General features: G+C 45.7%; 1 protein-coding gene across 19 annotated transcripts in view; it reads left to right on the forward strand.

The window, feature by feature from the left end:
- Positions 1-1245: 1245 nt before the first annotated feature.
- The window catches only part of THRB (thyroid hormone receptor beta), a 162622-nt gene continuing 142452 nt past the window's right edge, over positions 1246-21415 (forward strand). For 8 of the 19 annotated variants that reach the window (XM_085538383.1, XM_085538384.1, XM_085538381.1 and 5 more), the window contains exons 1-2: positions 1246-1274; positions 4770-4853. The gene's annotated coding sequence lies outside the window, so the exon portion shown is untranslated. Of the gene's footprint in view, positions 1275-4769; positions 4854-13620; positions 13760-13810; positions 13901-21415 lie in introns of those variants that run through there. The other 11 variants (XM_085538388.1, XM_085538380.1, XM_085538394.1 and 8 more) reach the window with 6 other exon arrangements.

Below are 21415 nucleotides of genomic sequence, written 5' to 3' on the forward strand. Positions count from 1 at the left end.
GAGGTGCTAAAGGCTGGGTTGGATGGGGCCCTGGGCAGCCTGAGCTGATGGGTGGCAGCCCAGTCCATGGCAGGGGGTGGAACTGGATGGGCTTTAAGGTCCTTTCTTTCCCAAACCGTTTTGTGGTTCTGAGGTTCTCTGATCTTAATGGAGAATCTTGGCTGCCTGCTTGTGCTATTTCCTGCTGAAATCAGTTGATATTTGTTGAGTTTTGCTGTCATTCATTCAGTTATGTAATTGAATTAAATCTAGTTTAAAATGAATATTAAGTTTTAGCTGGGTTGTAAAGATGTTGTACGGTGTTTGTGTAGTAATAACTAAATGGTGCCTATGAGAAGCCAGAGTTGAGAGTATTCCAGCACACCGTACTTAGATAACTGTTCTGATGGCTGAGCAGCAGGGATGTTTTTGCAGGATGGAAACTGAGTGCCAACATCTTTACGTGTCAGCTGAGCCTGGGATGCTGCAAACACAGCAAGCGTGGATTGTACTTTCAGAGCAGGACGGCGCTATTAGGGAGCAGCGCTCGGGAGGTTCGGATACTAACTAGAATGGCATTTTAATCGTTTTACCACCTTGGAAATGCGCTTCGCTCTCAGCTGTGCCGTTACTACACCGCCTGGTCATGCTAATGGCATCCCTTTGCCGCAGGCAGGCGGGCGCTCCGTGCGTTCTCCCAGGGCAGGCAGCGCGGTGACAGCTCAGCCCCGCCTCGCCCTTCTCTCTTTTTCTTTCGTTTCTCGTTACATGCCGAACATACCGCTAAGGAAGTCGCGAACATAAAGAAGCTGAATTTCCAAAGCCGGTTGAAACCTGTGAGCCCGACGTGCGTGTATTTCGGCTGCGGCAGAGCTCAGCCGGTGCGCAGGGATGCGAAGTAAGCAGGGCAGAGCGCCGTGCCGTGCCCGAGAGCTCCCTGCCGAAGGACCGCGCTCTGCTCTTACGCAACGCCATGCCCTGCGGTGCAGCAGAGCCGGCAGCGCTCCGCAGTGCCGCTCTGCCACCCCTCTCCCAGCCGCAGCGCTTCCGCCGCCGCTCGCGCTGTCCCCCGGTCCCCCTTTCCCCTCGGGGCTCCGCGCCGCTCCAGGCCGCGCTGCCATGACAGCCACCGGGCGCCCGGCCCCGCCCGCCTCCCGCCCGGCCGCCGCGCCGCCTCCCGCTCCGCTCCCCCCGCGTTGCCTCCCGCGGGGTCAGCCGGGGACAGCGCCCGCCTCCCGCCGCAGGAAGCGCCGCAGCCGCCCCGGCGCCTCCCGCTCGGCGCTCGCCGGTGGCAGGTGAGACTGCCCGCGTCCTCCCGCTCGCGGCGGCGGCGGAGGGGCAGGGGGAGCCCCGGGGCGGAGGGGTCGGGCGGGGCCCGCGGTCGAGCGCAGCCGGGAGACGGAGGGGGCCGGGGTGGGGGGACGGCGGGGCTGCGCGGGGTCGCGGGGTCACCCTTCTGCCGTCGGGTCGCGTCCTCCTCTGCGTCCTCCTCTCCTCCCCCGTCCGCCCCCCGGATGGATGTCTATGGGAGCAGACGGCCCGAGGACGTGCCCGGGGCTTCGGCCGGGTCCGTCCCAGTGCCGTGCGGCAGCGCTCCGGACCGCTGTCCCTACCCTGGCGCCTATGGGGATGCTGCGCTGACAGCCCGGGGGTCGCTGATGTGAGCTATCAGCCTGTCAGCACATGCACGTGGGGATACAAGTTGTGAGCTGCTCCTTGTGTGTGCCCTAACTCTGCCTGTTCACGGTGCGTGTGACTGGAAAGGCAGATTGACCGATGTTTTAAAACCAGTGGTCACTACTGACCTCCTGGTCAAGGCTACTGAGTGCTTCGTAGCAGTGACACACAGTTGTCAGTGTGTGCTGGGACAGGGCCTCGAGGCAGAGAGGGATGGGGGAATGCAACAGCATGGAGGAACCCAACCCGAGGCCCAGGGCAACAGGTGGCTGCTGGCCTTGTGCCTTCTTCCCACAGGGCAGGGCCTCTTCTCAGTGAAACCACAGCTAAAGTGCTGCTGCCTGCAGGAAGGGCAGGGCTGGCCCTGCTTACAGGGATGCAGTAGCGAACCAGAGATCCATTTAATTTTGTCAGACTTTTGAGCCAGCCATGTGTCCAGGTGGCCAAGAAGGCCAATGGCAGCCTGGCTTGTATCAGAATGAATGCAGTCAGCAGAAGCAGGGAGGTGACTGTCCACCTGTACTTGGCAGTGGTGGGGCTGCACTTCAAGTACTGCGTTCAGTTTTGGTCCCTTCACTACATGAAAAGACACTGAGGTCCTGGAGTGTGTCCAGAGAAGGGCAATGAAGCTGTGAGGGATCTGTTGCACAAGTCTTACGGGGAGCAGCTGAAGGAACTGGGATTGTTTCATCTGGAGAAAAGGAGGCTCAGGGTAGACCTTACTTCTTCTCCCAGGTAACAAGCAATAGGACAAGAGGGAATGGCCTTATGTTGCACCAGGGGAGGTACAAGTTGGATATTAAGAAACATTTCTTCTGAGTGTTTCAGAGGCATCAGTGGAGTTAACATCCCTGGAGGTGTTCAAGAAATGTGTAAATGTGGCACTGAGGGACATGATGGGGTTGAGTTGACAGTTGGAATAAATGTTCTTAGTGACCTTATCCCAAACTTAATGATTCCGTGATACTATGAAAGCATATCTGGGAAAAAATGTAGCTTGCACATCAGCCCTACAACCTGGGGAGTAAAGTTCTTGTGAGGAAGTTGTGCCATTTTGGGGTGTGAATGCCACCCTGTGTGCTTGGCTGACTGCTGCCATGGCAGGAGGAAGGTGTGCTCAGCTGGTGGTATGCGAGCAGGAAGGGGTGGGAAGGCCTTGATGGAAAGGGAGAAGTTCCACCCAGCAGGGATCTCATTTCCCTAGAAACAAAGTGTGCCTGAAAGAAAAGACTGCATGGAGTTGCTGACACTGAATGAGTAGCAAAAGGAAAGAAAGATGCTGTCACTAAATAAAAGTTAGTAGGGTCTAGAGAAGCAAGGTTTCCAAAAAGAGCAAGACTTGGTTAGGAATTCAAAGCAGAATGGGATGTGCACAAGAGTAAGGTCTTGGTCTCTTTCATTGTATCAGTACAGATAAGATGAAAATTCACAGCTTCTCATGTGAACTGAAACTGATCAGTTGACAAAAAGCTTGAGCAGGACAAAGGAGAAGTCATTGTTAGTTAAAAAATAAAAAGAAAAAAAAAGAAAAAATAAACAAAAAAGGCTGGGAAAATGTATCAGGAGTTACTGGAGAAATGAGAAAAAACATTGTCTCAGGTATAAAAAGGAAATCTCTTAAGAACGAGGCCTACTGGAAAGAAAGAAAGAATGGGAACCTGCAACATTGCTTTGAGTTTATGAAGCAAACTGAAATGGGGAACTTCAGAGAAAAAAGGGTTGGTTAAAAAAGTGAAATCCAAAGAAATGTCAATGATGGAAACATTTGGTTAAAAAGAAGTTGAAGTGCTCCAGATAAGATGGAAGTATTCACAAGGTTGTATTTGAGTTGGTTGGCTGGCAATAGAGGAGCCAAACAAAAGCAGTGGCAGGTTTGTATTACTCAGCAAGCTGCTGAGACTAAGGGAAGATGTTGGCTTCCATTACATTCTACATTCCAGCAGTTGTGTAGAGCTGAGGTCAGCCCCAGTAATGCCCCAGAAGAGGGACTGCTCATAGAAAAATTGTGGAGAAGCATGGTGGAATGGGAGTGGGATGCAGGAAGTCAGCAGGTGGCCACATTGCTGCAGGCAGCTTTGAGACTTCTGCTGGGATGGAGTGTCGCAAATCTCCTGCCCTGGGGAGCTGTAGGCCTCATGTGTGGGTGCTGGGAAGGCCCTGAATCTTCCTCTTTTGTTTTCTGTGTAAATGAAGATGCTCTGGAGAAACCTAAGAAATTCTCAAATGCACTGAAGGCTGCCCGTCCAGGAGCTGGAAATGATGAAGCCAGAAAAACCTGCTTGATACTGAATAATGTTTCAAAAGAAAAGGAAAACGTGAGGAAAACTTTTAAGGAGAAAACCAAGTGTTGAAGCACGGAAGTCATGAATATAAACGGTTAAAGGAAAGGCAAAAATAAATAAAATGAGAAAAGCAAGATACCCGTAGTAAGCTTCCTACACTTTCCAGGTCGACAAAGCAATTTAGCTGTATTTGCCATCAGTCCTGAAAATGGCAGCCGTTGATAACAAAAAGTATTCTTTCATCAGGGTGCATCCAAAGGTGGCTTTACATTTAGTTCTGGGCTTGGCTTCCTGAATGCACAGCAGGCTGCTTTTCTGAAGTTCCCGATACTTCCATTACGTTTCTTAAACTTGATTTTTTTTGTAAAAAAGCATTAAACTGAAAACATTAATTACATAATTTCTAATCAGTTGATCTTCTGTACCTAGCAGTTAGCATGTCAGGGAGAAACCTATGAAACCTGAGGAACCTATGAAACATGAGCTGGAAGAGGGTTGGAAATACATCATATCTTCCAAACATGTTGTGATTGCTATATTAATGGATTAGTAAACAAATAACAGGAGGGAGAAGAAGGATCCACACAAAGCTTTCAGCATATTAGTTAGCATGCTGCAATTGTCTGCCATGCGTTGGCTGTAATTTAAAAAAGATATTGGGGGCTGTAAATTGGAATGCCTTATGTAAATGGAGTTACGAAAGCGATTGTCTTTCTTTTGTAAATTCTCATGTTGGCTGTGCCGAATAAATGTTAAGAGGTTTGGTGTCGCCATCCCTGGGAAATGACAGAACACAAACTGTGTGGTTATTTCAGAGTTGTTTTTCTTTAGGTTACTGGAGGTCCTCGTGGTTACCTTTGGTCAAGCTCACAGTAAAGTCAAACTTCAGGAAGTTTGCCCATCCTCCTGATGAAGGTAAGGAGATTTTTGTTAAGAAATATGACTTCTGGATGACAAGTGACTGCTTCCAACATGAGTGCAGGGAATACAGCACTTGATGTGGAGATGAACTGATAAGGTCCAGTTTGTTACCTGGCCAGCTGAGGGCTGGATGGCAGAGAGAAGTGAAATCAGTAAGAAGTTTAGAGAGGTCTGTGTTGACATTGTAAATTAATGGAGTTTGGAGTCAGAAGTAATGTGAGAAGTAACCTTAATTTTGTTAGTACAGTGGCAGGTTAATTTTAAAAGATGAGTTAAAAAGAAAGAAAGAAAGAAAGAAAGAAAGAAAGAAAGAAAGAAAGAAAGAAAGAAAGAAAGAAAGAAAGAAAGAAAGAAAGAAAGAAAGAAAGAAAGAAAGAAAGAAAGAAAGAAAGAAAGAAAGAAAGAAAGAAAGAAAGGAAGGAAGGGAACTGTAAATAACTGTAAATAAACAAATGAATAGTAAACTTTCGAAATAGATAAATTTAGATTTAAATAAATAAATAAGCATATTAAAGTGGGGCCATTGTGGTGTGAAACTGCAGAATGAGAGCACATCTGGAATGGAAAATTAAGTTGTTACTGTGGATGAATGTTTTGTTCTTCAGTCTGGCCGGGGTAGATGGATTTCGGTTCTTTTACCATGCCAGTTGTTGAATCTTTAATTATTAGTTTTCGCAGTAAGGATGCACGACTTACCTACTGTTTTGAGTTATGATAGGAGATGTACTTAGGATCTGAGATCTGCCCAGTCTTCTGGGATTGAGCTGTATGTTTTCATTAGATGTGGAGTCACTCACTGCAGTAAGTCTAGAAATGTGCAGATGCTAAACATAATGCAGAATTTTAATTATTGTTTACAGTCGATTACAATGCTATTTTTGTGTTGTTTGCCTCCCTCTGGCACCTTCAAGTCCTAATTAATTCATAACTGTGGGTGGTGGGATTAGGGCTGGCAGCAACACTCACCTCAAGCAGCCCACCAGAACCTATCGCTGTACTTGCAGTAATCCTGCAGAAGCAAAGATCAAATTCTTGGGAAGTTAGATAAAGGTAACTTTTGTTGTTGTTGCCAGGATTAATTTTATCATGTTGTCAACATATGTGTTAATGTACAAACATGTTGGTGGAGTACACAGAACTCATGAAACTCATGACAATGGGAAGACTTCATATACCTGTGAAATTAGAGCGCTGAAGATGAGCTGTGTAGAAAAATGTTGAAGGTAAACCAGTGTTCACTTGACTCTAAGGACCTGGCTGGCACCATTCCTTATGGTGAGCTGCCCAATGACATCCATGACACTAACACAGAAAACCTGTGAGCAAATATAGGATTGACTGATGTGGTTCAAGGAGTGGCTATTTCTTACATTTCTATGGAGGTGGTACCTCAGGTTCATACACAGCTTATGAGTGAGGTGGTGGATTGCTGCTTTTTCATTCCTATAATGCTGCAGTTGTTGCAAGGGTTGTTTTTTTTTTTTTGGTGGTGGTTTGTTGTTGTGTTTTTTTGGCTTTCAAGTGCTTCTGTAATTGGTTTCTAGAGCTTTCTTGATTTGACCTAATTGGACATTTTGAATGTTTGCCAAAGTACAGGCCAGGATTTTGCCAGTTTTCCATCAATGACTACTAAGGCTCATTTGGAGGATCTATTAGAGTTCCAAAAGAGCAATTTTTGAACTGGAATTGTTATAATGAGTGCTATTTTATCAATGGGCATTTTCAGCACTGAATTATGAAAAATGGCACTGCAATGAACAATAAACATACATTTCTTTTTAGAGAATCTCCTCCCTTCTGATGATTATTACACTGTACTGGGAATTCTACAGCCAGGATTGAGAAAAACTTTTCTTCATTCTGCTCTGTAACGACACTGTTGGCAAAATTCAAGGTGTTGTTTTTAAAAGATCGTTAGACCATTAAGAAGTGGTTTTAGCAGGTAAGACTACTTCAAAGAAGTTTGTTTGCTCTTCATGGTGCTAAAAGTGTAAGCACCAGCTCTCTAGAAGTCTTCAGAAAGAACAAGTAACCGCTGTTGTGTAGCCTGAAAGACTAGTGAATGGGAAGAAATGATGTGTTGGGAGGGAGGAAAAGCAAGCAGCACATGCCATCATCAGTTTCTAATCATCCTCAACTCCTCCTCGAGTTCTCATTTTTATGGAGATAATTAAAAGACCGAGTGCAAGTTGTTCAGCCTGTTTTGGTGCATTTCTAATTTGTCTGTAGCCTTGGTACGCAAGTATAGATTTGACAGAAAGTTTCTTCTGAAGAAATTGGGCTGGATATTCTACTTGATACATTAACAAGCAGGAGGTTCCTACATGTTGGAATTAGCTACTTATCTCGCCCATTGCTTGTTTGTTCATGTTCTGCTCATTCAAACGTATCCTAAAGAAATGAGATTTCCAGCTGTTACAGTTGCTCCAGTTTCTAATTTGTTTCAAGAGTTCGTAGCTGTGAGTCTGAGCGCACCAGGTAGGATCTGTAGGTGGCTATATACTACTGCTCACTGCATTTGGGTCATATGTAGCTCTTTAATGTTCGTGATTTTGTGTTTTGGCAAACCAGGGAACTATAAAAAGTGTGTCCTCAAATTACATTTATGCTCTTTTTTGCATAGTGAATTCAGAGTGCAAATGATTACATCTGTCATTTTTTCATGCCTCCTTAATGCCACTGTTCTGGCAGTGGTTTCTACCAAGATGAGTACACAAACTGCTGTGTGATGACTTGCTGTACTTATTCTGTAGGAGTAAAACAAGTGCCTTTTCTGAAGTACTTCCCTCTTCAAAGATTGATGCACTTTTGATAACACTGCAAATGCTCTAAGCAAGCTTGTATTGCTTAAGGTCACTAGAAGAACCAGAGGTCTGACTCAAATAGGACTCCTCCTCTGCAGGTTCTACAGCAAGAGCTTTCAAACTGGCCTCCAAAGCACCTCTTGAGGATTCCTGGCAGATCAGGTGCTCTAGGGGAAGGAACTGCTGCTTTTTTCAAGCACTATTAGCATAAGTATCACTACATGAAGGTTGTAATGACACTCAGAAGACACCTTCCTCTTGTAAATCAGGAGGCAAATCTTGCTTCAGTCGATGTTTACTGAAATAAGACTGCTGGAATTGTACCAGTGCTGCACATCACACTGATCAGGTATATCTACTCATACTAAGCTATGTGCTACGCCTGCAGTAAAAAATGGCAACGTGCACCCTAAAGTAATAGAATTATGGTACTATGCCATTGTAGCATTTCTGCTAGCACCGTGGTAATATTTATCTGCCATACCTTTGAAGAGAACTTGGGAATGAAAACGCTTTGATGAAAACTATACATGTCTAAATTATTCCAAATATCCAACTATGAGTGGATTCAGGATGAAAAAAGAGAAAGTGAGCTCATTTGGTTCATGTTCAGGCCTGCTAAGATAAAGCTTAATAAAATATTGCTAAAGCAAAAGACAGCAAAACAGAAAGATGACAGTGCAATACTTTATGTTTTTAGTTACTGAAATGGGCAGATGTCCTGATGTCCAAGGAAGAGACACTACACTTATAAGTTTTGTTCTGAGTAGAAAGATAGAATCTTCATTTGTAGTTTGTAACACTTTTATGCTATGTTTTGTGGCATATGTATATTTTCCACTGTTAATTACAAATAACAAGTTGATTTAGAATGCAGTGATCTGCACATTCCCTTGCTTAATCCTCCTACCCACCCACCTGCTACTTGAGGTCTGTATGGCCCTCCATTAGGAGCAAGAGAACTTGGTAAACTCTTGCTTCTGTCAGGCCTCCAAAATCAAATCTCTGCCCTGTGGGTTTTAACTTTCCCTCAAAGTAACCCAACTATCACTATCACAACTGCCAGAGTCTTTCCAAGCCCTAATCTTTTAACAGGAACCACAGTGGTTTGGGACACAGGATCTGGTCTGAGTGAGAATACAGGCCATCTTACTACTCTGCCTCCTACAGAGCTACCTTCATGCTCACTCTGATTTTTCCTAAAAGAGATGTCCTGTATCCATCATCAAAACAGAGCTCTGTGGAAAGCTGTGGTGGTGTCACACCTGTTCCAAACTAGAGACATTTCTGCGGGTCACTTAAATGGAGCTTTCTATTGCCTGACAGGATGTCCTCACTACTGTCCCAGTCTCACCCTGTGTTCCATTCAGTATGAAAAGAAAGCTACACATCCAAACTAAGTCTGTCACTCGTCGTCTATTTTTTTCCATTAATGTTATTACAGCCCCTGTTGTGTATTTGTATGAAATCCAAACTAGGCCCACTGCCATTTTCATGAGATTTGGAGCCACTGATCATAAAAATTTTCATCACAGGCGGCAGCAGAATATGACAAGAATGACCTTGATTATCTTGTCAGAAGATAAGAAGTATGAATCACCGCTTTTATTTATTCCAGCAGCCCATCTAGCCCAGCTGCCTTCGACTGATGCTAACAAATAGAGGATGCTTACTAAAAGACTGGAAGAAATGGGATAAGTGTAGAATTTCCTAACTTCTGGCAGTCAGGGGTTATGGGAATTTCCTGAGCCAGAGATTTCACGGGATTGCATCATCATGTTTACTCACCATTGATAGACTTATCGACCATAAATTTTCTGATCCGTTCTGAACTTTCCTGAACCTCCACATCATCCTTTGATGACAGTCCAGACAGTCTTTTATAGTAAAACAGCTTTTGCAATAAAAGGAAGAATATCCACAAATCCCTATTTAGTCTGGAAGCCTGTTTCAGTGTAGGAGGGCTCAGTCTGTCTTCTCAAAGACTTTGTTATTGCAGTTTAGAAATGCAGATCTTCAATTTTTTTTTTATTATTTTTTTAATTTTTTTTTGTTGATAACTTAATCTTGCTGTTTTTCTTTCCGTTCACTTTTTTTTTTTTTTTTTTTTTTTTTTTTTTTTCCCCTCGTTCATTTGGTTTTGTGGACCAAGCACTGATGTCCTGTGGTGCCATTTGCATCCCTGCATAACTTGGAAAAAATTCCGAGCTGTATTTTTCATGCAAGATCAAAAACGGATATTTGTTGAAATATGCAGTGATATGAACTGTGCGTTGGAGGTTAGATTGTGCCTCTAGGTTTGTTTCTCTCTCTTGCTTTCCTCTTCGTTATTTATTTTTCTTTCTGGTTTCCCTGGATTTTCATACATGCCTCTTCTGTTCTCACACATCCACTGTGATTCCCCCTCAGTTCTGATAATAGAATGGAATTAGATGTCTGGAAAAAAAAAAAAAATAAAAAAAATAGAATACAAAGTATTACATGAGGGTATTTTTAGGTTCCCCAGAAGTCTTGAAACAGATAGAGATTGTTATATTGTATGATAAGATGGAAAATATTAAACAATGTGTTGTATTAGTGGTTTAATATCATATTTTTACAGTAAATGGATACTTGCCCCCAACAAAGTCTGTAGGTTGTTGGCCAAATGCCTTCAGCTGCCACTAAGTTTTGAAGCCGTGCATGGCATTTAGAACAGACTGGTCTCAGCTATCATTAATAATAAATTGGAGTTACTCTACAGTTACTGTATTTGCATCTTGCCAGGTAGTTTTGAGGTATGGAAAAACACTGGTCATTTATGGTGTAAAGAGGGACACACACAAAATGCTTTTTGCTGTGCTGAGTCACAGCTGCTAGTCTGGAAGCATGAAAAAGGACATGCATGCTTCCCTGATTTCCACATTTACCATAAGGGTTTTTAAGTGAAACATTTTGGATTTTTTTTAATTTATTTTTATTTTTATTATGATTATTATATTCCCAGAAGATGAGGGTCTTGTTTAATCGCGAGACTCCACAGCAGTCTTAAACTACTGACCATTGGCTGTCTTACTGTAACTCTTCTCATCCTCAATCCGTGTGTTCTTGTGCACTGTGACACATTATTTCAGAGGCTTGGGGAAATTAGCAGCTTGGGAAACTGCAAACAGTAGGAAAAATGGCACGTTTGTAAGACTCTCCATGGGCAAGTGGCTGGGGGCTCCTCTGCCCACCAGATGATGTGTGCTATGCGGCCATGTGATTCAGCTGCTTCCTTAGCTGATGTTGTATTGGTCTGTGCTATCTGACTGATGTGTATAAACAAATGAGTGGCTCCTCTCCCCCAAAAAACATCAAAACAAAACACGTGAAGATTGTAACATTTCTGAGAAAGACAAACGCATTTGTATATGAACAGATCTGCTAAGCGGGCAGCGTAAATTCAAATACCCACAGGGAAAAACAAGGAAAATAATCAGCAAGGAGGGAATGTGTAAGTTGATGGGAGATGCAAGACATTCATTACCACTGGGAGGATCAGCTGGACTGTTGTTCTCCCCTGCCCACCCACCCCACTGTGTTGATATGTTGTTGGCTGGAAGCCAGGCAAAAAGTAGTAATGAGGAAAAATAAATTGAGAACAACAACAACAACAAAGCTGAAATCCACCAATGTGTCAACTTCTCTCTTTTTGTTAAAATGAAAAAAATACTGAGTCTTATGCCTTGAAAGATTTATGGATCCTCTTCTAGTTCACTTTGGAGCTGGATTATGTTAGATGCTCTCTGGCTCCTAGTCATGTAAAGAGGTTGGCTTTTGCTTTTAAACTGAAGGAAATTCATGACTCTTGTGTTTGTGAACAAACCACGATCCATGGGCAGCTGATGCAGTGGGAGTGCCTGCAGATGACCTCAAATCTGTTTCAAGGGAGGAGGATAATGCTGTCACTGCTTTCTTGGCCACATGAGCTGCATGGTTCTGTTTCCCTCTTTAGTGCTCACTGCTGGTCCTTGATGTGTGCAGTAGCTATGTTAAATTCCCATCAGACAGATGTTTTGTGCCTAAGAAAAGCATATCCGTGTATGTGCAGTTTATGTGAATGCATGGCTGGTGCAGCTTGCCTATCCAAAGAGACATCCTGGTAGCAAGAGGGCAAGCTGAAGTTCCTTGAGGGCACTTAAGTGCCCAGGGCTGGGACATCAGGAAGGGACAGTGTAGCAAACGGTGTTGTGTGTGGCATCAGAGTTCAATAGAAAGTCATAGACTCACAGAATCATTACAGTTGGAAAAGACCACTAAGATCCCCTAGTCCAACTGCCAACCCATCACCACCATGCCCACTGAACCATATCGCTAAGTGCCATATCTACATGTTTTTTGAACACCTCCAGGGATGGTGACTTCACCACCTCAGTGGTGGACATATTTCTTGTGTTGAATGTGAAGTCGGTGGCTGGCCAGCCCTTTGGGACACTGTGATGTGTGCCTTCCTGCCGGTGTCTCATATTTGGTGGGGAGTGGCACAAGGACCCATGTCAGCATTGAGCTATCGGGTGTCCGTACGTACCTGAGCTTCTGTCAGTGGATGGCGGTACGGGGGTGGTTCCGTGTGCCAGGTTTGATGACACATTTGAAGCTGATCACCATCACATGACCCCGTGTCCCCACATTTCAGTCATTTCAGAGCCGTGCATCACCACCCCGCTGGCTGGTTGGGTGCCCTGTGTTTAGCAGCAGATATTTATGACATGCTGAGGGAAGAATGAAGTTTAACTCACGTCCTTAACTAACCCTCAAGTGAGGGATTAACTGCCTACTGCATTCTTCTACTAAGTATTAATCACTTAACATTATTTCCATTTTTTACAAGTCTTTTGATTGCGCAGTACGGCAGTGCACAGTTTGGTTTGAGGTTGGGCCGTCTGGGGGCCTCTGAGGCCATGGTCACTGCTGGCCAGCATGGCCCCACTGTTCTGCTCAGGGCAATGGGAAGCCACGAGCCGAGGGGCTGCAGCTCAGCATCCTCTCACCCTTCCTTCCCAGACCTGTCCTCCTGGCTGCAGCAGAGTTAAAAAATAATTACCAGTTTTTCAAAGGATCACCCACATACACATGGTATGAGAGTTCTTTGTTGGTTTCATTTTATTTGTACATGACTCACTCTTGGCAAAATGAGTGAGCCTCATGAGCCTGTAAAAATTCTGTTTGGATTAAATGATTTGCATTAAATGATTTACAACTGCAGGGATGGTTTAATATTCCTGTAATTCCTGGAGGAAAAACAATCTGATCGTACTCTTTCAGGTAGCTGCTGCCTTCGCGCCTGTGCCTCCAGACGCCATCTTCCTTGCTTGCATGTTGCCTTGCTTGAGCCGACAGCTGTCTGCGAGGCTCGAGGTGATTCTCCTTCCCTTCCCACCTCGTGCATTAGAGCCTGGTGGTGGGGATGCGCTGCCACCCATCCCAGCGTGACTGAAACCAAACCAGTGCGTGCCCCACGACCAGCGAGGACAGCCGTCAGTGGTGCACTTCTAAGCACCAGCCGTGTAGGGCAGGGCCCGTCACCCGCCGATTTCCCAGCGCTGTGCCCAGGGACGGTTCCCCAGAACAAGTGCTGGGCAGCGCGGGGATCCCGCAGCGCTCTGCCCACGCCGCTGCCCTGGCCGATGCCGGCGGGCGTGTGCCGGCTGCGGCCCTGGGAGCCGAGAGCGCTGCGCTGACCCCGGTGCCCGCGGCGGGGCTGAGGCACAGCGTCGGTGCCCACGGGAAAGCCTCTGATCGCGGCGATCTTCCTTTCCCCGTGCCCGTGCCGAGCCGCGAGGACGGCTCCGGGCCGAGCTCCGGGCGCGGGATTCCCCCTCCCTCGGCACCGAGATCCCCGCGGCCCGCGAGCCCGGCGGTGCTCCCGGAGGGCGGTGACCCGGGGCAGCCCCGGTCCGGCGCTGCGAGCGGCGGCGGTGCCGGAGCCGCCGTCTGCCGAGCCGCGCTTCCCCCCGCCCCGCGCCCGCCTCCCGGCGACCCTCTCCGCGGCGCGGAGGGGCCGCGTTGCGTAACGCGCTCCGCACGGCGCCGGGACCGACGGCGGGCGAGGAGCGGCGGTGGCCGCTGCCGGAGGTGAGCGGAGCGGGTGGGGCCGGGGGGCGCAGCGCGGCGGTGCGCGGCCTCGCGGGAGGCGGCGCGGGCGGGGGGAATCCGGGTCACGTCCGCAGGCAGACGGCGGCCGGGAGCGGGGAGCGGCGGGAGGCTCCGGGCACGGTGAGTCGCCGCCCGGCAGCGCTTCCCCGCGCCGTCCGGGCGCTGTGTCGGGCGGCCCCCGGTGCCCGTCCGGCAGCGCCCGTCGGGGCGGCGGGGGCGGCGGGCGGGGTCGGGGCCGGCGCGGTGCGGTGCGCCGCTCCTGCGCGGGGGCTGGCGGCAGCGCGCTTCGCTCCCGAAGTTTATCTGCCGAAGTTGCGTTTGACTTTCTAACGCAACAACAAACAGGCGCCCGCGCAGCGGAGAGCACGACGCGTTAATTGTTATCTACAAACGGGAGGGGAGGGCGCGGGCTGCGGTGGGCGCGCGGAGCCGGTAGAGGAGAGCGGCGGTGCGGGCAGGGCGGCGGCTGAGCGGCACCTGCGTGCGGAGCGATGCCGGGAGCGGGGCGGCTCGAATCGGCTCGGGGACAGCAGCAGGGTCCGCGCCTCGCTCCGGCCGCGGAGCTCAGAGCTCGTACATCGGAGCGGAGCCATCTGCCAGCCCAGGCAGCGTGCTGGGCTCGTGGCTACAGCGCCGGGCTGTCAGAAAGACGTGTCTGCGTAATCTATAGGCTGCATCTTTTCATAAACGGATTTGTTTTCCTTTTACGTTTCGGTGCCGCTTGTCTGTTGAGGCAGCTGGCAGTTGACTCGACTCTCTGGTTCCCGTTTTCCCGGCTCAGCTTCTGAGCAGACAAAATTTGAGGGTAAAAACCAGAGCAAATGGCTTGTTCTTCATGAGATATTTCCATAGCAAAGAGGTAATTATCAGGAGACTGTATTACGATTGATGTGTCCCTATTAGTTAGTATTGCCATACAGTGGGTGGTGTGAGCTCTGTCCCTTACTGTGTAGTATCGATACATTAAATGTATAGCCTATAAAAAGTGACCTGGTGGTGAGCAGGAGCTGCACTAAGTCACTGCAGAGTACAACCCTTCGTTTTCTCCCAGAACAGCTGTTAAGGGACAACAACAAACGTTCTGTGAAACTGGATATGCCTACTTCCTTCCTCTCCGGGCTTTTTTTTTCCCCTGCTAACCGGCTCACATCACCCTTCCTATCAGTGCCGGACCCTTCAGTCAGGCGCAGCTTTCTGTCGGTCGATGACCTTTGGGTGAGGTTGTGCACTTAGTTGTTATGTGCTATTAGTGCTATGTGCTATGGAACAACCTGGTCCTGACGGACCCATTGTGAAACTGAGGTCTCCACCACACAGTGGTCCCGGAGGAATCAAAGTGATGACTCTGTACTGAAGGAGGGAGGATTTAACTGTATCCGCATCAGCTTCTAATGGGGAGCTGAGACAGCTCGAACCAGCGTCTGCTAGAGCCGATGGAAAACCCCTCGAGAATTCATTGGGTTTGGATCCAGCCGGTATGAGCAAGCACAGCATGGCTACTCTCAACTTTCCGTGCTTCTGGAATTCTTTGCTTATCAAAGTCATTATGTAATGAGAAAATTACCGTGCTTTCCTCTTTTCCTGTGTGGGAATGGTCTTTCTGTTTGCTACACAGTGCTGATTTGGTTCACTTTTTCAAATGATGAGGTGTCATTTTATTATACAGTCATCTCTATGCACGCGAGAACACTGTGTATTCCTTTTCCAAATTCCCCCCCCAAACAGGGGACTTCTAAGCAGTTCTGTTTGCGCTGATGGTTGCCTGCCCTGAGGACAGCTTTTTTAGGGATGTTTCAAAGAGTTTGTGGCAGTAGGGCACCCGAAGACCTGAGATGTCCTTTCTGTGACGTGCATGCTGCACTGCCCCTGTTCGGTATGTTGTTGTTTGCTTTTTTCTTTCTTTCTTTGAGGTGAGGGGGAGAGAGTTATTAGTAGTAACAGATAGGGTGCTCCTTACAGAAGCTCGCAGAATAACACATACCTGTGGTAGACAGACATCCTTCTTGCTTCCCTGTTGTTGATGATGAGCAGCATTTTTCCTCTTGGCTATATGTAAAAACCAAGCCACGAGAAAAGCAGGGAGGAGGAGGATTACTGAACGTAAATCATGCGAGTTGGCAGTTCATTGTCTAGTGTAGCCTGTCTTGAAATTTGATTCTATTTGGAAGGGGGTTAAGATAAAACCTCAACAAAGCCACCTGATTTTGAGGCAGGACATCCTCCAGCAAGAATCTCATTTGCTACAGGAAGGGTGAGTCCAGGAGTTTTGGCTTGCTGGGAATGGAAATTCTGGAGCTCGTTATCTCTTCTCCGTGATATTCTGGTTTACTGATCTGGGGTTTGCTTATGACTAAAAGCTGAGGAAGGCAAAAGAGGCATGAATATGAAAGAAACTTGAATAAACAGTGTGGGATGAGGGAAGGTATTAGAAGGAAGGTAGCACAATTTTTATACATCCTTCTGTCTTGCATTTCCTTGTCGGACTTGGGAAGCACTTATTCTTTCAGTGAAACTAATTTGCTATTTAATGGGAGATCCCTGTCAAAGCATAGGGCAGAGCTGTACTACAGGGCACAAGAGCAGAAATGCAGAGATGAACATTTCATAGAATCATAGAATTGTTAAGGTTGGAAAGACAATGAAGACCATCAAGTCCAGCCATCAGCCTAACTGCACTATGCCCACTGAGCCATGTCCCTCAGTGCCACATCTACACGTTTCTTGAACACCTCCAGGGGTGGTGACTTCACTGCCTCACTGGTCCTTCTGAGAAGAAATTTTTTCTAATATCCAACTTAACTCCTAATGTCTTGCCTTGTAGTGTGCTAGATTTCAAAAATGGGTGAGGGTCTGGTAGGTGGAGGAAGGGAAGAAGTTCTGCTGAGAGCTGTCTGCCCTTCTGCCCTTGTGAGGCGAGGTGGAACACACATGCATTGGCCACACGTGCTGGATTCTGGAGGGTACAGTCGGGATCCAATTCTGACAGATAGGATCAGTCAGGAAAAAATTTCCCATTGTTTACACTGTTCTTTATTCCCTCCTTTTCAGACTTTAGAAGGAGTTCTGTGTGCACTCCTTGACTCTCTCCTATGCGGCCCCATTCAGATGAATAAATATTCCTTCTTATATCTGCTAACCTGAAGAAAGGCCTGTGAGACTTTGAGGTAATCTTTAGTGGGAAATACAGTTTAGGTGTGTGAGTTTGGCAGTTTGCCTGGGCTAATTTAACCTGTCAAAGAGGTGAGCAGAATAGTCAACATGGCCATTAGTGTGGTAGTGTTGCTTTTGATGCTTTTGGAACTTGTCATTGTGTCGAGTAGAAGCACTCTGTCTTCTCTGGGATGAGTTGGCATTTTACATATTTTACATGGACAACTAAACAAGTAACACATGTATTACAAGAAGCTTTGTTATGAAAATGAAATGCAGGCTGTAAATAAACTTACTTTCTGTGCAAAGTTTAAAGAATAGTATTTTTTCACTGTTATTTCATCAGCTGTTTGTGGTCCGAGAGGACATTTTGAATGAAGTCAATGAATCTTGCATAAGTTGTTTCTCTCATGTAATTCACAACATGTGAACAGCATCGTTTCCAGTACTCATCACAACTTCACTTTAATCTTTTTTTTTTTTTTTTCTTTTTTTTTCTTTTTTTGTGGTAGGGGTACAATGCAAGTAAAATGACTGATTGAAAAAGCTCTGTGGTGCTGCTCTTAACCTTTTCAGTTTATGGTCACATCGCCAGGATGCATGTAATAGCATGCAAGTAGGCAGGATGAAATTGTGAGCATATGAAATGCCTTTTTTAAACTTTAGTATTAAATTTTGTATCCAATTCTGAATGCTTTTAATCATTAAAGTCTCATTTTCTTCTGTTCTATTGTAGCTTATGGGAAACTGAGGGTCCTGTGAAATGCATACCAATAAAACAGTCAAAGAATAAGGGAATAAACTGCAGTTTAGAAAATTACTATGCAACTTCAGGTGTCTTATATATACAGAACTGTACGAATTTTTACTGATGAACCAAAATGGCAAATACTCTTATGCTATAATTAGATTATATGTATGAAAGCAGTGTAATCGTTCTAGATTATAGAGTCATTCTGTGTCCTCTGGTGAACTTAACCCAATAAATTAGGGTTCTGTTTTCCATTGGAAGAAATAAAAGGACCGATTGTCAAGCTGTGTAGTAGGAAGGTAGAAAATGGGGCAAGGAGTTCAATGTCTTCTCAAGTGAATTTCAAGTCAAAGTGCGAGTCTTTCTTGTGCTGAATGAGGCGAGAGTGAATTTAGTGCACATACTTACATGTAGGCATTCACAATGCATACCCTTTCATCTTGGAGAGAAGATCATTAATCCTCCTCACCTACTAAATATTTTTGCCTATTTTAACAGTGATGTTTGAATGCCTTCTGGATTACTTCATGGGAGTTGGTAGGAGTGAGCTGTAACACGCAGGTATGGCGCCATTACCCAACTGTAGGATGTGCTTTGGAACAACTTTGGTGTGGAAAAATGAAGGCACTCATTGAGGAAAGTTGGAAGTACTTTCCAACTAAAAAAGTACCTGGATCACTGAACAATCACTCGATAATTCATATTATAGTGGCATGCATATGGATGAACCATACTGCAAATACTAATAAAAATGAATTTCTGTGGGTAAGAAAAGCTGCTTTTATCACCACTGCAAGACTGCTTCCTTGTGTGGCGTGTCATGTTTCCTTGCAGTCCCTACAGCCATACAGGGTTCTTAAACTCTGAGCCTTTTCGTTTCTCATGCAGACCTTCACGTCTTTCTTCTATCTTGTTGGTCTTGCACCTTGTCCTTCCTTAGTGTAATTGTTAAATCTGCAGTATGTCTTCGCATCATTTCTTTTAACTCAGTTGTGCCAGCTACTTGCCACATGTTCTAGCCAAGCTATATATCAGCAGGTACTGCTGCTTGGTTTCCTACCTAGAAGAAGAATAAGCAATAATAAATTGAAGATACTCCTTCAGTGTTGTTAGGAGCTGTAGCCTCATATATAGTATGAGGGTTCAAGTAACTTTGTTTATGGCTTCAGGAGATGGAATAGTTTATCCTGAACCTTCTTTAAGTCAGATGTCTTACTTTCCATACTGTGCTTGTTCTCTGAAAAAAAGATGAGGTGATACGCATCATCCGGTTAGATAAGAAAGATTCTGTACAGTCCTATTTGTGTATATGCAGAAATATACATACACACGTGCATTAAAAAGAGTATTAGTCTGTGTGACATTTATGACAAATTTCATTTTGAAGAAAAATAACTGCTTTCATTAAATATTAATGTATGATTTTATTTCTTCAAATATAGAGAAAATTGTAACCGGAACATGAAGTACTTCACACGGAGTGTTGAACTGTACATAAGTTATGTTGTACCCTTTGGCTGATGTGACTTGCTGAAGTGATTTGGGTTATTGAAGTGTTGTATGTGACTAGAATTAAACAGCTTGTCTGAGCCAGATGACTTGGGTCACCTGTTTAACTGCGTAAGTTGCTGATTATTAAGGTTATAATGTCAAGCACTGAGGAAAAGCAATGCCAGAATTAAGATAAGTTTTATAGCCTTAATTCTGATATCTTTGAGTACATGCAGGTAAATTAAGGTTCATGGACAGTACAGCTTCATTATTCAGGTTGCTTAACAGTATGTAGAAATAGTTGTGTTTGAAAACTATAGATCCCATTGACTTTCTTTGAAATTATCAAACTTCTCAACATTAGATGCCAGGGAATGTTGTTGACTCGGGAGAATATGATGAGAATATGATGAGCATGGAGTATGTGTCTGCAAATTGAAACATATAACTGTAATTTGTCACTGATTATTGTAACTTTTGTGTTGAAAATGGTGCACACTTGGGAAATGTGCACCATGAAAGTATCAGACCTTATTCTCCAATTCAGCATTCAGGTGTAAACTGTCCACTTCTCTTTTTTAAACACAAAGCCCCCTGCCATGGATACTCCTCACTGTCTTCTTTTGCCAGGAATTCAACAGGGTCTGTAGAGATGCTCCCCTTCCTTGAAGAGTCCCACGCAGAGACGTGCCACCCTCAACCTCATTTCCCCATAGGATGTGCTGTCAGTTGCTGTGGTGCTGGATCTGCCAGGTGCTGAGTGCAGCTGCCATGCTCCTGCTGTTGGCAGAGTGGTGTTACTGTTCCAGGAGTCATTTGCTGCCTGGCTCTCTTTGACAGGGCCTTGTTTCCACCAACAGGCATGAAGTGATGCCAGGACTTCTGCTTGTGCTGGCCAGACCCTAATCTTTTGTTTTCTCATCTTTTTGTATTACTGAGTATTTGGCTTCTGATTCTGGTGGGTATTTTTTGTCCCCAGTCCTGTCGCTTTTTGTCACCAGACCCTGCACTCTGCAGTTATGCTGTATGTGTATGTGACCACTGGGACATGAAATGAGACTCTGGTGAAAATGGTGATTCTCTCAGAAATATGAGAATCCTCTTTTTCAAGTCAACAGCTGCATCTACCCCTCCAGTGAGCTGTGGGAGAACCTGGAGATGGCTTTGTCAGCGCAGTGCTGGCTCTTGCTTCCTGGAATGCACTCTTGCTTTCATCCTCTGCCTGGGGAAGACAGATGCTTCCTGCTGCCTTTCTCCTGGTAGGATGCAAGGAATGTCCTTGCAGCTGCTCTGACCATACCTTTCAGACAGTGGATGGTGGGACTGTGATTTGAGAGATGGAGAGGTCTGCTGCTGTGATGCTTTCAAGAGGCTTTGCATCAAAAAGCTCTTGGATTTTGCTCAGTGCTTCCTGTGCTAGGCAGTTAGGTGTGGGTGAGATGCTGTGGGCTGAGGCATGGCTCTGCCTGCTGCTTGTGTTCTCCATATATGGTCAAACATGGGTGTGATCAATCCTGTTCCACATTATTAAGACCTTCTTTTATGTTTTTCAAGAGATACAATCAGGGTTGGTGCCTCATGTCCAGACCTTGGCAGTACTTCTGTTGGTGAGGGGCTTTCATAACTCTAAACCAGACGGCATGAATTAGATGAAGCATTGTGTCTGGGCCACGCTTCTGGCCTGTCAAGAGTGGGGGGACAAGCAGGCTTTCTCCAGTCTGCCCCAGGCTATACCTCTCTTTGGTCCATTTACATTTGCATGAAGGGCTTCATAGGGCAGGCAAGTGTCTGGCTAGCTGTGAAGGCACTGGCTTTCTGCACGTGACGCCAGTCTCTCCGTAGGCAGGCCCAGTCGGGGCCATACCTTGGACCGTCCTTGCAGCACCCGTTAAATAACATGGTGCTATAAGTGTGGAGAAACATACATATAACAAATAGCATCCTTTATTCTATTTTCAGATGTCTTCAGATCTTCTGGAATGCCAGACAGCTGTTAAATTTGAGAAACTGAATGAAAAGGGTGTTTGTTTTTCAAATACTGGAAGAGTTTCTATGGAACACAAAGTTCGGCAAGCCTGCCTCCATCATTTTCCCATTCTGAGCAGATCTTCTCAGGGAAAGGAGGAGGTTAATTCTTGACGTAAGGGCTCTACTTGCCAAATTACAAGCTCTGCTTCAAGGAATAGCAGAATTAGAGTGGTTGAAAGAGTCTGAAGTTCTTCACATAGATAAAAAATAAAACC

Source organism: Coturnix japonica, chromosome 2 (genome assembly GCF_054131305.1).
Source record: "Coturnix japonica strain WE chromosome 2, WE-NBRP24, whole genome shotgun sequence".
NCBI lineage: Eukaryota > Metazoa > Chordata > Aves > Galliformes > Phasianidae > Coturnix > Coturnix japonica.